We start from the raw sequence: 12,884 nt of genomic DNA, 5'->3' as shown, positions 1-12,884 counted from the left end.
CAAGATTTCAGTTTACTTTCCAGAGATCTATGGTGGGAATCATAAGCTGCTCTATTGTTCTAGCAATTTAGGAGTACTCCCACATACCATTACACTACTAGAGGCAGCAAAGTTTAAGTAAATTCCGTCATTGACCTCAAAGGGGACAGTTGCAAACCCTCAACTGATAATGTCGTTTATGCTGACTTGCAAGCAAAAGTAATACAATCTTAAGTATAGAAAGAGCTGGTAATAATGCCTGCAGAATACAAAGCTTTACTCAAGGGATTCTTGCTTGAAGGTATGGTTAATATGTGAGGTAGGAAGTCTGTGTTGTAGGCCTATTTGCTGTTGGTATACCATTCACTGGCAAAGTTAAGATTTGTGATTAGCCTTAGTAGACTTCCGTATTATCGTAATAATGATGCTTTTTAGGCAGCCTTAGCTGTGTTGGATTGTATAGAATAAAAATGACAGAATCAAATTCAAATTGTAAATCTGCTGAGTGAATTCTATTAATATCTTTTTACAGGCATTTACTTATTTTCATAATTTCCATATTAACAGCTGTAAATAACAGTCAAGTCTTTGTTTCATCTCTCATTTTTTTTATCAGACAGTATTTGCTCTCCATTGAGCTATACAACAACCAATCCAGATTTGTTTCTTTACGGATGTTTGTTCGCAGTTCTGTTCAGGAAAAGTAGAAAATAAACCCCTTTTCTTTTGTCTCACTGGATCCTGCAAAACTCACACTTTCTCACAGTAGATCTTCTGATTACTGCTTACTGTGTAAGTTTTGACAGAAATGTAGACAGTCTGGGAATTAAGATTCCAAGGGGCTGCAAGCATGCTATGTTTTGACTACTACATATGAATATTTTTAAAGGCTGCAAACTATGCTGTCAGTCAGAAATACATCATGTGAGCAAAATGTGGTTTCTCTGGCTAAAGTGCGAAGGGCTTTATCAAGGGATACGGACATGTTTTAGGAGGAAAATCCCTAGAGAAATGCTTAGTCTAAATTTCTCAAAAGAGCAGATACTAATATAAATAATTCTTGAAGATATTTTGCTGTAAAGACTCTGTTATAACATTCATGTGCTGCATGCTGTAAAGAGAAGCCTCTTAGGTTGTTATGTTCCAAGAAGTGTAATAAAGGTATATGAAAGTAGAGAAAATTGAATTCGAACATGTGGGCAAGTTATGGACCATTTGTTGAAATAGTTTCATATTTGTACCTGTCCTGATAATATTTCTGCTCTGGGAGTGAGTGCAGAAACTTCAGTGCTGCCATCACACAAGTCACAGCAGTTGAATTTTCTATCAATTTCTCACAAACTCCTCCCTGTGGATTTTCATGCCAGAGTCCAGTACTTTTGTCATTATCTGCTTTTTGTAGGCATCTATTGTAGGCAACAAGATCATGAAGGAACTGGGGCAAATTTAAAGGTAGGTCAGACTCTCTGTTCCTTTCACTTGCAGAGTGAAATTAGTTCTTGACATTAGTCCATGGCTATAATCAGTGGGAATTGCTTAGCCTACATATTTCCTGCTAAATTAAACCTGATAGAAATTGTGAAAGCATCAAGGCCTTGAGGCTTATTGGCACAGAACAGTCTGTGATTATGCTTGGAAACTATCTGGGCCTCCACATACATAGGTACTGCTGGCTGGAGGGAACCTGGGTCATCTTAACTCTGACACACACCTTGGGACTGTACAGGTGAATACTGTTTTGCATGGGCCAGAAACATGCCAGGAACCATCCTGCCTGTTTAACCACACAGGTGTTCATATTTGAGTGTCTGCAAGTGTTCAAGGGTGTTATTTAATTTATTATTGTACTTCAGGGTAGCTGCAGTAGACTGAAGAGCTCTTCAGTGAAGAAGTAGAATCCAGGTACCCAGCCATTGCTTTATAGCCTCCTGAGAGTACAGACTGAATTGTCTGAGCAAGAGCAAACTACAAAGGTATTGTGTCTTCTGGAACAGGATCCTGCAAAGATCAGTCTCAGGAACCTTAACAGTAGTTTATTTGCTGTGCTGAAGAAGGTTTAGCAGATAAGTGTCTGTGTCTTATCTATTATTTAAGCTTTCTTGGCAAAGAAAGGTGATTGAAGAGATGGTTGTGATAATGTTTGGATTATTGTTTATGGAAAACAAATTCTGTGCATCCTTATTATTTTTTTGTTTTGCAAAGATAGAAGACTGTGAAAGTTGGAAAGATGAGCAGCATAGTAACATGTGATTGGTACTGGGTTCTGGGGAGTGTACGTATGCCAAAAACTCATTTGTAACCTCATACTGATAATGGACTTAACCCAACAGGAAAGTCATAGCTGGCACACTTCCAAATCTGAAAGATTTGAATTCACTGATGTTGGTATCTACTGTTTCCTAGACATGTAGAGAAAGAAATTCTTTTGGGCCAGAGTAGGAGCTTGTCCTAAGAATATGTGAAAAACTCAATTTCCTATATCATCCCCTTGCTTTGGGTTTCCCCTAGCAATAGGAAGACATTTGAAGGAATCTATTTATTGCTGCCATTCCTGGAATGGAGATGCATTGGTGAAAAGATAAATGCAAGCAACAGCTTCCCACACATCTTCCTGTTCTCACAGTCCTCAAAGAATGCCAGATCTCATTTGAATGGACATGATTTGGGCATTATTTTCATCCAGTGTGTGTGTGTGGGGAAACACAAAAGGAATGCCTTCCTATTGGAAACCAGGGTTAGCTCTTCAAAGAACCTGCATTCCATGTGGGTGCTCATTTACCTTTCCATAATGGAAGAGGTAATTGTACCTCTGAAGCTGTAACATTTCTAATATTTACCATTATTAGCTATGAAAGTGTAGTACAGCTCTTGTGATAGGACTGAGAAGCAAACTTGTTCTTCTTATGCAGAAAGGCTGTCTTAAAAATGGGAATGGACTATTACAGGAACTTAATAGAAAAAAAAATCTTTTCCACCACCATATGGTAGTGATATAACACAAAGCATTTTCCTGCCAAGATATCCCGTTACAATGGCAGGCTGCCAATAGCTTCTCTTCTCCTCATTCAAACAACAAAAATATCCAAAAAGAATTCTTTGGCTGAATCAGGCTGTTGCTTATAAATATATGCTATTGGCTGGTACTCAATCTACATGCTCAGTTTCTCTAGAGAGACAGTCCATTTCACTGTAAGAGTACTGGAAAATGACGTACCCAGCTCAGCTGCTTTAGGACATTTCTTTCTATTCCAGGTCTTGGAAAGAAGAAGTCTTGCATTGCTACAGTCATCAGTCCTCATTGCTAGTTCCTGGTTGAACAAATTTTGATCTTGGTACAAAACTCAGCCCATCTTAGTCATCTCTCTTCGGATCTACACGTACGAATGTGCAACTCAGAGGCGTGAGCTCTATTCTCCAGACACTTTGGCAAAGTTCACTGGTTCTCTGCAGCTCAGAATAGAAAAAACCTGCTGAACCAAGCCTTATGTGTAACTTAACAAAAACTTGTCATGGATCTGTGGTTCCTTCCTAAGGCTACCTTATGTGATTAGTATATGCAGCATCACATTATACTCTGTGTATTATAATGAGGAGACAGGGAACCTTCTTTCCTGCTTAATCCCTACCAGTAGGAAAGGCATAATGGTTTAATCACAGAGCCTAAGGTAGTTACTGATATCCCCAGCATCAAAGCTCAAGACTAGCTAGGGATACTGACTTTGTTTATGGCAATGTCCCATATTGATGCTGTTGTGTGTTCAGGAAGATTTAGGCCTTTATTACCATTTAGCTTTGTCCTTCTGCCTGAACTATCTTCCTCCAGGAAATGCAACTTGTAGTCTTCAGCTGAAGTCTTTGATGAAGGCATGGCTGTATATTGGGCAACACCCTCAGATGGTATAATCCGTCACAGCTTTTTGGCCTTTTTCATAGACATCTCCTGCTTTCTACTTCTGAACTGTATGTATCTTCACTAAGTAAAGTGCCATTAGATGTAGTTGCTTTGTGACATTATCAGTACCTCAGGACATCTGATGTCACTATTGTTCTGTCTGTCTTTATCTGCACCTCTGTTTCTGTGCAGTTCCCTAGAGATCATGGAAATATATCAAACCAAATAACCATCTGTCGGGGGGCAAAATATTCAATGATTCATCTTTTGGCAAAATCATTTCCTGCTGTGTGTGCAAAGCTTGCTGAGCTTTCAGCCTTGCGGAGAATAAGAAATGGTTCTATTTTCCTTGTTGTCCTCACTTTCTAGGCAGCTAGAGCTGTGTGTACTCATTGCACTATAAATCATTTTTTCAGTTTCATCTGTGTTAATATTAATCATAGGTAATTTTGTCCTTGTGGACAGACTAATATGTGATTAGCCACATTTATATGTGTGTGATAAATTGAGCTGCATTATGTTGCATAGTTTTTAGGTGCAAATGGTATGATTGTTGGCGAAATCTCATGTTCTATACTCTTATGACACTTTGCTCCTTTTACTAATAACTCTGGTGCTTTTTATATCAGTTCACTGAGGTGAAGATAGTTCACAGCTTCTTTTTCTCAGAAAACTAATGTTGGGAACCTTTGGAAAATAATTAATGAGTCATCTTAGATATTGCATAAATCTTTCACATCCAACTTTAACAAATAAAGGAGTGTTGCATGGAATGATAGATGAAATTGCCATGGTTGTGGGCTAGTTTGAGGAGTTACCATTTGCTTGTTGTAAAGAATTTGAGGAAGGTGTAACCAGTAAAGTTGTGTGTGAGCTGTAAAAGGCCCCTCTGCCCTCCAGTACCAGAACTCTGGAATGCCCTGAAGCTGTTTCATCTCTGCAAACAGACCCCCCCTCGCTTGGAGGTTGCAGTTTCTTTGCTGAATTTGTTCTTGCATGTGACTTTCAGGAAAGGGATCTGTCTCTTACTGAACTTAATGTAACAAAATTGCTTTATCTTGCAATATACTGAACCAAGATTTAACACTTGGTCTAACACATGCAGTCTGCAGTGTGACAGCTGGTGCTGGTATCATAGAAGACCAAGTTTAGAGCTAGGCCCCCCGTGTTAAGCAAACCTCAAGCACAAATAAAAAAAAATAAATTGCTGTCTTTCCTTTTCCTTAGCATTATGCAAGCAATCTACCAATCTGTTACAAGCTTGTCAGTGTAAATGCTTGTCAAAGTGCTGTACACGGTGATACTAGCATCTCCTCCATACCAGCAGATAGAACTTGATCTGCAAACCCAGGTGACAAAAAGGGAGGGAGCCTGGAGGAGAGCCCTGCAGCCAAACACGCGGGTCTCACAGTCCCCCTGGTTCCTTGTTAGCAGACTGGAAGATCCAGCAGGAAGCACAGCAGAGTGATGCTGGATAGCAAGATAATTATAAGATCAAACTCTGTCAAAACCAGAGAAGTTGGAGGCTGACAGGCACAACATCGTGTCCTTTATATAATTCATTACTGTCAGAAGAGAATTTACCATCGATCTGCAGGCAGATTCATGTTTACCTGAATGTAAGGGGCTGTTGATTATGCGGTTGTAGCTGTAGGGCAGCAGGAATAGGGAACTGGCCACAACAGATTACTTTGGCACTATCGCGTGACAGACTGGGATGATTCTAGGAGACCCTGGCTGCCCAGCTGAGTTTGTGCTCTTCGTATCTGACCTCTGTCTCCCTCTCAATGTGGCTGAAAGTAGGAGTATAGACAAATGGAAAACTTGTGGAATCATTCGGTAGTCATGCAAGCAAAGGAACGCTAAAGAAGTTTGTATCTTGTAAAAGCTGCCAGAGGAAAATGTGGGCCTTAAGTCACTTTTAAAAAATTCTCCCAAGTCTCAGACCTGTCTCTAAAGCAGTGATTTAATGCATCTTTTTTTCCTTCTTCCCACAAGCCATTCTGACAGTGCTAGTTAATCATTCTTTTTTCCAGCTATATTTGAGTGCAGTCAGAGCCCTAAGTGGATGAGGCCAAAGATGTCTGGACTGTCATTACCATCTGGGATCACAATCCTCTTTGTTGTGAAGGGAGAAGGAAGTGGGGAAAGTAGATGCCCTCTTCGGTCCTCTACTTGGGTAAAGGGTCCATCTTCCTTGGTCAGTCCTCCACTCAAGCTTTTCATTAGTTTCTCCTAGTTTCTTGTTCCATTTGCAAGCAGCTATTTTGGATAGACATGTTCCACTTTAAATGGAGAGAGACCCTGCTGCTGCAGAGTGTCCTTCCTGGGAAATTTTCCAGGTGCAGCCAAATCTGAAGAGCTTTCTGCTCTTTTGTTCTGTGTTGTGCACTGCACAGAGATATTGTTGGATAAGCCTCCTATCATATTGTGGGAGTCAGTGATAGAGAAAAGAGCTTCAAGTTAGTAATGACCCATTAAATGCAAGCCTAATTGATCAACAGTTAAGAATAAAAAAAGTTTCCTGGTCTGTCTCTTTCTAATTAGGCTATTTGCCTTATTCAGCAGGCAGTTAGGCAACACAAGTGAGTTAATGTAACAACACAATGTGCCTCCTTTCTCCTACCTCTGCTTCTTAGGTTTCTGCCAAATTAGTGAATTGAATCAAGGTGCTGCTGACTGCAATTAGGTGAGCCCGAGGAGCGGCAAGAGGGGAAGGGAGGGACTTGGTAAAGGGGTGGTTGGGAGGGTGAGAACTTAACGTCGTGAGCAGGGAGGTAGTGTAGTTCAAGTGCTTATGTGTCTGTGTTCCTGGTCTTGTGGATGTTAGAAGTGAAACGGGCCATCCTGTCATGGTAAGAAGGGTTTTTCTTCTCCTGTGTTGGTAATGTGGTTATGACATCAGGAGCTGTGTTTTTTTTTTTTTATAAAATTTTCCTGTGTCTGGAGTCAGGGCAGACTCAGAAACAGAAGGGATGGAGATGTTAACCATTAATGTATACGGTCTTATAGTGAGGAGGAAGGAGAGGTAGATAAGTAGTCCATCATCTGCTAAGTTGGCTGCTTCAGGAGGGCTTGTTCATATCTTGAATGTGGTAAAGAGGGAGGCATCCCCTTCTAATGGGATTTAGTCTTGCTGGCATCTGTCCTGAAAGGTCAACTGTGGATTCCCTTTTACAAAACAACAAAATTTTCTGTTGTTCTCTTTACACAGTGTTCCCAGCCACTGTGAAACACAGGAGAAGGCAGTGTTGTTTGGGCTCCCCTTGCTGCTGTTTTCAGTCTTCGTATAGCTTGAGGTCTCTCTTTCAGAAATGACTGTACATAAGAAGGGGTACTTGTCCCCCAGGCTCCGTGGAACAAGGTTGTCTAGGAGTAAGGGGATGAGAATACCCTCACATGACATAGGCAGAAGGTGGAATGAAGAGTAGTAATTTCTCTTGCTGGTGCTATGGTTCAGTAAAGGATTTATTTATTAAACACTTGTAGATGGTAAGATGCAATTTCCTATTAAACCATTTAGGAGTGACGTTCTAGAAGAAATCCTTTCAATGTTCTAATCTGAGTGGAATAGACCTTTAAAACAAACTGTACCGCTGTAAAATTTTTCAGGAAGAAATAGTTCTTTTAAGGAAACAATGCTATAAAAGTCTTCCGTTCCTTATTAATTTTAAAAAGATAATGTTTCTTACATTTGGCTGATGAAGGGAAATATAACTATAATTTCTGAATTACGTTATTGGTGTGTTGCCTGGTTATTTTCTGAGGAATTGCTCTATGGCATTAAGGACTCCAGTAAACTTCCAAGAAATGAGAATAAAGCCTTTTCCAAACCTAGTTTTATGATGTTGACTGTCTCTGGGCCAGTCAGCTTCTTGTGTTTCATTTCTTCCTGCAGTGGAAAAATTGATGTGTGTGTTGTTGGTTTTTTCTTTCTTTTAATCAACTTGATTAAACTTGAGATCAACTTGAAATCATCTGATGTGAGTATTGTTGGAGGTGACGTGATTGAGAGAAAATCTTAAAGAGCCTCTTTAAACTCCATTCTTGTTTAACTGTGAGTCCTTTTAGGAGTCGTGTGAAACTGTATCCAGACACAGTCTTAATTTCAAGCAGCTGAAAGTTGGCTGCTGCGTAGGCTGCAGACAGTGTGAAGGTTGAGTGTCTTCTCCAGAAGCCTCTTAATCCACTCCTTCATAATGGTGTGCATAGGGCAAGCTTGCTAGACAGCCCCTCTATTTAAGAGTTTATCCTCTGTACAGTATTAGAACTCTCTATTTGCATGTTTACACATTACCTCAGCTTTTGCTTGGACTGTGAAATACAACTGTCATTTTCTAGCCTTAAAAGGTTTGACTAAGTTTATCATCTTTTGATATAAGCTCACTTTCTTTCTTCTCTAATTTCAAAGGGATTGTTTGAGACCTGTTTTGAACCTGCATACTTATTGTAGGTTATACTTCCTTTTGTTCTTTTTTGAATTATTTTCTCTGCAAGGTTTTTAGCACCAAATTTGTGTCACTAAAGTGAGGGCTGACACCTTCCTATGTAGGAATTGGTGTTTCTTTGCAATGCAACCTTACAGTCAGTATCTTACGAGTAAAAACATAAGCGTCTCTGAACCCTAAGAAGAAGAACCCAATATCTTTAGTCTTATTAGCTTTCAGTTCTCATCATTGGCCATTCAAATAAAGGCATCACAATTTTTGCCCCATCTTATTAGTATATGGATTCAAGACAAAGTTAATGAGGGTTTCAAAGTCTCCTGAATTTGTGCATCTGTTTCTTGCATCTGAAGTTCCCAATTGCTAACTTACCTAGGTTTCTCTCAAGATCATCTTTTTGACAGGTTTGTGCTACAATCCTCGGTGCATCTTCTGCACTTACAGTGTGTCTTAATTAGTTTCTGTGCACAGCCAGGCCATCTTTGGCTTGTCAGACACCTCCAAGGGAGCTGCCTGCCTGTAGTGTTTAGGTTTCTTCTTAGTGTTTGTCTTCATCTACTTGTTTTAATATCTGAAAAAAGATAATACTTTGGAAAGGGGTGGGGGGAACCACAAAAGACAATGCAATGGAATTGGAATAAAAGCTTTCATGAGACATAAGCAATTTCTGTGTGTATTTCATAAAGATGATTACAATCAATGACTTTGCAACCTTTAGAAGAACCTTGTACTTCTATCATAGCACTCTGTATCTTGAGAGTGAAGTTTTATCCTTGTTCAGTGTGTGCAAGTGCCAGCAGTTCCTACAGGGTTACGAAGCACTGTGCTGTAAGGGAATACATCCATTGTAATAAGTCCTGGATGCTGCAGAGTGCTTTTGCTGTGCTTTGGAATATCGGTACTAATCTCATATAGCACCATCAATTCATACTAGGTTCTAATCCCATCAATTTTAATTTTGAGAAATATAATCAAAGGGAAATAGGGAAATACAGTAGTGAAATCTTAGTATCATTATTTGTTTTCAAGCTAAGGATCTGCGAAAGCATTGCTTGATTTGTTTGAATGTTAATGGACTGCTCTAACCTGGCATCTGTTAGTCACTTAAGAATTCCCAAGCAGTTCAGGCTGTCCTTTATAACCACTGTTATCTTCTGATTCAGTTTTATTCTTCTTGCTTTTTTCTGAAGCCTATGCACTCCAACAATGTATGAGGTGCAAAAATTTCCATAACAGAGTGGTAAGTGCATTTGTCCTTCTAGAATATACTCTGCTGCAGCACAACTACCTTGTAATGTAGAAATTGCCATAGTAACTACTCATTTCTTATTGATTAGATGGATAAAAATTCTCATAATATACAAGCAGAGTAACTTGCTGGCATATGGCTTCAGGCTACCCCTGTGGCAACTCTTACTTATGCAGAAAAAGGAGAGAATGCATATAAGGGTGTTTTTATTTTTTTTTTAGATGAATTAGTATTCCTTGAGTTAGGTCACAAGCTAGTCTTTTCTGCCATAATAGAGCTTAAAATTTAAATTAAACCTAATATACAGCTCACAAGGCGGAATACTAATGCATTGGTTTGCTATTGGATCAGGACAACAAGACTTCACCTCAACATGAAATCTGGAAGGGAAATGGGAAGAAAGGAAGAAGGGCTTCCCATTCCCCCCCCTCACCTAGGGACAAAAGTATCTGCTCTGCTGAGCTGACCCCTAATGGGTAAAAGAGAATTTTCTAGTTTAGCAGTTGTGATAAATACCTCTGGAAGGTGCTTCTTACCACACTAGAATCAATTGCATGAGAGAATAAGTACTGCTTTTATGTTTCTTTAGTGATATTATATAGTGATGATCTTCAGCAATGGCATTGTGAATGCTTACTGAAAGCAGGATTAGGCCTGTAGTGAGTTATAGTGGCTGACAGCTGTTCATGTACTGCTGTTGCTCAACGTACTGTTGTCTCTTACAAGCCTGAAAGATGCTCCTACCACGTTTGTTTTGAAAGACAAGGTTTTTGTGAATTCTGTCAGGGGACTGAGACTTCAAAGCACTCAGGTAGGATGCCAGATAAAAATTAAGCCCAATGCATTCTTCAAATGTGAAGTAGCAGTTTATTCAGAATAATATAAAACAAAAGAATGGCAACACTCAACCAGTGTTTTGATTGTTTGTTTACTGTAAAGGCTATTCTGAAGCTGTTTGGGACTCTTTTGTGATGCCTTGGTGTTGGCTATGATTGTATCCATTCTGTATGATTATTCCAGGATGCTATTAGCTGTGTGTATAGGAGACTGAAGATCTTAAAGCAATTTGCAGTTCGGATCTTCCAAGCTGTTATCACAGGTGGTACCCATGCACAAGGATCTGCTTTTCTTGACTCCAGCCCTCTTTTACCTTCTGAAGTCTGAAATGCTGGGTTAGGGCATCACTTTGTATATTATACCACCCTTCTGCTCTGTTATTTTTACCTACAGTCTGATAGCCTGACTTCAAACATCGTCTGACCTTAAGGTTGCTTGAAGTCACTAATCTGTAGGGTTGCAGGAAATGATGCTACTGTTTCAATAAGCTAGGCCTTCAGAGATTCTGCTCAGGAAAACATCCTTCTCCCTGTAGGCTACAGACAAATGGAGGAAGCTCTTTGGCAGCTGCAGATACTTTCAGTCTCTAACAGGAGGAAGTAGGTTTGGCTCTTCATCTTCAATTGGCCTGAACTCTTGGGTGCTTTTGTAGAGGCTTTTGCAGGCAGTAGTGGGAGGCTCAGTGTTCAGTGTCCTTTGTCTGTGTACTAAGATCTGGGAGATAGGCCTGGAAAGCAGCCGTAATGTAGACAGGAAAAAAACAGCTGTATATAGAGGATGATGTAAGAGTTTAAGCTGATAATTATTTTTTTATATTGTTTCTTCCATTTCCCTCTTGCCTCCTTAACATCTTTGCTTTTTTGCCATTGTGACCCCTTTTTATTGCCTCACCTGTACAAATCAGGAATGTTTTTTTCCTTCATCTGGCAAGGTGGGCTTTGGTATTAGTCTTGGAAAGCTTCTTTCCTTAAAGAGCAGCATGGAGAAAGATGGGGAATTGAACCCAAAGACCAGTGCCAACTACTCTCTGGTCTGGTGATTCAAAGCTTACCTATTTTCTATTGATATGGAACAAAAGAAACAGCCTTATAGAGTTATACAGTGTATGCTAGTATGCATACTAGTGTTCTGTTCTAATGAATTTTCAGGGTACTTTAGGATCTTTTTGTCTGAAGGATATGGAAAATATGCGGGTTGGTATTGATCAGACATAACACACGTAACTCAAAGTGGCAGGCTGGCGTGATCTGAAAAAAAAATCTCAATCTTTTGTACACATCTCTTGATATTCTCATAAAATTGGGACAGAAACAAAGACATTATTGATTCTTTTGCTTTCCATTAAGAGTATTTTTTTTGGGGGTGGATTTTTTCTGCCTTTTTTTAAAGTATAGAGCAGTAGTCTATAAAATCATAAAATATAGATCATACACTCTATCAGACATAAGCGCTTTTTTGCGAGATTCTCTTAGAAAAGAGTCCAGATTTACTTCTTTTTTCCACGCACTCTCATGCAGGTGATTTACAAAGCATTAACTTCCCTGCAAGTTAGCTATACCATGGCAGCTACCCATTCCTCCTTCATGATGTAAGCAAGAATTTACAGGTTACACACTGCAGAGAATCTAAAATACATTCCTGGACATGTAATCTTGTAACAAGAAGCCAGTTGAACCTGAGCTTTCCTGATCCACTGATTTGTATGTACAGTTTGACAGCCATCTGCAAGAAAGTAATAGCAAGATCTTTGCTAACATTGTCAACCAGCAACTGTTCCAAACCAATATCTTTGTTTCATTTTAAAGCTGAACAGATGTAAACATTTGATCTTGGTAATGATTTCCAAAGATTTAAAATAATAATAATAATTTTTGAGGGGGGAAATAATGATTGGGTGGGTTTCATTCAACTGAGGAAACCTGGATGGAATTAATATATTCCAGGGATCTTACAAAACTTCTTTTAAAATCAGTGTATTGTTCAGAGAGGACAGTAAGCTTAGTATTTAGAGACATGAGCTTAAAGCATTTGTAATGTTTAGGCATTTTCGTGTTTTATGGACATCTGCGGTGTGTTTATCAGCAGTCTCACACACCATAGCAGAAATAAAAAGCTGCATCTGTTAGGCATTGCCAGGTATCTAAATGCATATATATATTTGTGTGCATCCTGCATGCAGATATTAGATCTTAGCTTGGATCACCATGTGACTCGTGTGTTTGGAGGCAAAGGTTCTGAGTGAAGACAAATCTCTCCAAAGCAGCGTGGCACTTACTGGAATTACTCTGGGCTTTCAAAGCAGTGGCTGCAGTCAGAATCTGGCCAAAGTAATTAACTTACGAAGGATGGGAAAGAAAAGCGGCATGTGGAAGATGTAATTAATGTGAACATATGACAGTCAGTTCTCACATAATAAATTGGCAGCTGTGCCTGAGGTAACTGTCTTTTATTTGCAAAATACAGTTGGAAATTTTTAGAAGTA

At 39.4% G+C, this 12,884-nt stretch overlaps 1 long non-coding RNA gene across 1 annotated transcript in view; it reads left to right on the top strand.

The window, feature by feature from the left end:
* LOC118246946 (uncharacterized) overlaps positions 1-12,884 on the top strand; it is a 105,617-nt gene that overhangs the window by 60,256 nt on the left and 32,477 nt on the right. The gene's annotated exons all lie outside the window — the stretch shown is intronic.

The sequence above is a fragment of the Cygnus atratus genome, chromosome 7 (assembly GCF_013377495.2).
Source record: "Cygnus atratus isolate AKBS03 ecotype Queensland, Australia chromosome 7, CAtr_DNAZoo_HiC_assembly, whole genome shotgun sequence".
Classification (NCBI taxonomy): Eukaryota; Metazoa; Chordata; class Aves; order Anseriformes; family Anatidae; genus Cygnus; species Cygnus atratus.
Note: the sequence above shows the minus strand (reverse complement) of the source record. Positions and strands in the feature narration are given on the sequence as shown.